The sequence below is a fragment of the Trichosurus vulpecula genome, chromosome 3 (assembly GCF_011100635.1).
Source record: "Trichosurus vulpecula isolate mTriVul1 chromosome 3, mTriVul1.pri, whole genome shotgun sequence".
NCBI classification, from domain to species: Eukaryota; Metazoa; Chordata; class Mammalia; order Diprotodontia; family Phalangeridae; genus Trichosurus; species Trichosurus vulpecula.
In genome coordinates, this window is record NC_050575.1 from 285,978,812 (window position 1) to 285,981,081 (window position 2,270).

The following is a 2,270-nucleotide window of genomic DNA, read 5'->3' on the forward strand; positions in this document are numbered from 1 at the left end:
ACTGAGGGATCCAAGAATTCTGGGCCTCTCAAACTCTCAAGATTTACTCCAAGACTTGGAATGTCCATCACAAGATCAACATTTGGGTTACCAGTATTCTGGAAAAAAATTCAAGACAGAAGAAGAAACTAGAATTTTTAGATCTAGTCTCCAGCTCACCCCTTCATCCGCTCCTCTGCCACCCTTCACGAAATCCCAGAGAGAGAGTCTTATCACAAGTTCTAGAAAGTTGGAGGAGAAAGGGGGAAAGAGAGAAGAGACACTCCTTTGAAAGTCTATTGAGTGGATGACTCTTCCTATTATAATGGTCAATCCTCCAGAAGCAGCTTTGACACAGCTCCCTTGTCCCTTCCAAGGGATGTGGGGGAGATGATCAAAGTACCATCGACAGTGAGTCATATCATTCTAAGACACCAAGCTTTTCATCACTTTCATCATCAGCACACATGGACCCTAGGAAAGGATAGGGACAAATATGTCACCATCTCTAGACATGCTCCATGGTGTGTATTTTAGCCAGAGCTGATGGGAGTTCCTCCGATTACTTCCATTATATTTGTTCAAAGAATGAGTGAATGGATGAAATAATGTGTGTGTGTGTGTGTGTGTTAATAGAAACTAGAATCACAGAGGCAGCAGTTGTCAAATAGAATACTTGGGTTTAAATTCAAGTTCTGTTATTCACCATCTATATTTCCTTGGTCAAGCCTCCAAATCTTTCTAGGTCTCAGTTTCCTCAACTGTAACATTAGAGGTTTAGAGTAGAAGATGCCTAAGGTCCTTTGCAGTTCTAAATTCTATGACCCAAACCTCAGAAACAGGGTGAATAACACTAGTGTTTCAATTTGCTCTCTATGCTCTTTCCTCCAGTCCTTCCACTAAGATGGCACACGGTACAGAAGGTATGGGCTCTGGCTCCACCAGTTCGACTTCTACAACCAGCATGGCCTCCAGCAAAGGCAAAGGCAAAGGTAGCTTGAGAGATTCCACCATGAAGCAAGTGCAGATCGACAGACTGGTTGGTTTTTTGTTTTGCTTTGTTTGTTTTCAGAGGGGGGAAGGCAGGGCAATTGGGGTTAAGTGACTTGCCCAAGTCACAAAGCTAGTAAGTATGTCAAGTGTCTGAGGCCAGATTTGAACTCAGGTCCTCTTGACTCCAGGGCCGGTGCTCTACTCACTGCACCAGGGTAGACTGGTTGTTTTGAAAATAAACATTACCAAGAAAAAGGACAGGGAATGAAGTTGTCCATGGAGTACTTTTGGGTCTGGTGGTGGAAGACAGACTCGAAATCACCAATTGTTTTCCCTTTCCCCAACACACAAAGGATGATGCTGATTTTGATGAAGTCCAATATCAGATGGAAATGATGCACAGTCTTCGTCAAGTAAATATTGATCATCTTCTTGTTGGTTGGTACCAGTCTAGGTACCATGGCTCTTTTGTAACCCGTGCTCTCCTGGATTCTCAATTCAGTTACCAACATACAATTGAAGACTCTGTAGTTTTCCTTTATGATCCCATAAAAACTGCTCAAGGGTCTCTATCACTGAAGGCATACAAGCTGACTCTTAAGCTGATGTAAGTTTATAAAGAGAAAGATTTTTCTCCTGAAGCACTGAAAAAGGCAAGTATCACCTTTGAGCACATGTTCGAAGAAGTGCCGATTATAATTAAAAATTCACATCTGATCAACATACTAATGTGGGAACTAGAAAAGAAATCAGCTGTGGCAGATGAACATGAATTGCTAATCATCTGGGGAAGAGCCTGCAATTACTGATGGACAGAGTGGATGGAATGAGCCAGTAAGCAGCAGCAACAGAAGCACCGTCAGCAGGAGAATCTACAGTGCCAGAGCAGAGGAGAACCTCCTCTCCCAGAAGAGGACATGTCCAAACTCTTCAAACCTCCTCAGCCTCCTGCTAGGATGGATTCACTCCTTATTGCAGGCCAAATTAATGCTTACTGCCAAAAATATCAAAGAGTTCACTGCACAGAACTTGGGCAAACTCTTCATGGCTCAGGCTCTCCAAGAATACAACTAGAAAGAGGAAACCCACGACTTCTGGTTTGATAAGTTGTTTTCATATAAGGTGCTGATATGTATTCTGAGATCACCTGCAGACAGCTCTTCCAAGAAATAGAATTTTCTTAATGAAAATGACAGCACTCATTTGATACCACTTAATCACTTTGGCAGTAAAATTATTCTTATGAAAAAATAAAATTTGTTTTTAATATTCTTTAATAAAACAATTTGCTCTCTACT

At 41.7% G+C, this 2,270-nt stretch overlaps 1 pseudogene; it reads left to right on the top strand.

Annotated features, from left to right (window-relative positions):
* The first annotated feature begins 883 nt into the window (after positions 1-883).
* LOC118844945 lies at positions 884-2,046 on the top strand (annotated as a pseudogene).
* The last annotated feature ends 224 nt before the right edge of the window (positions 2,047-2,270 follow it).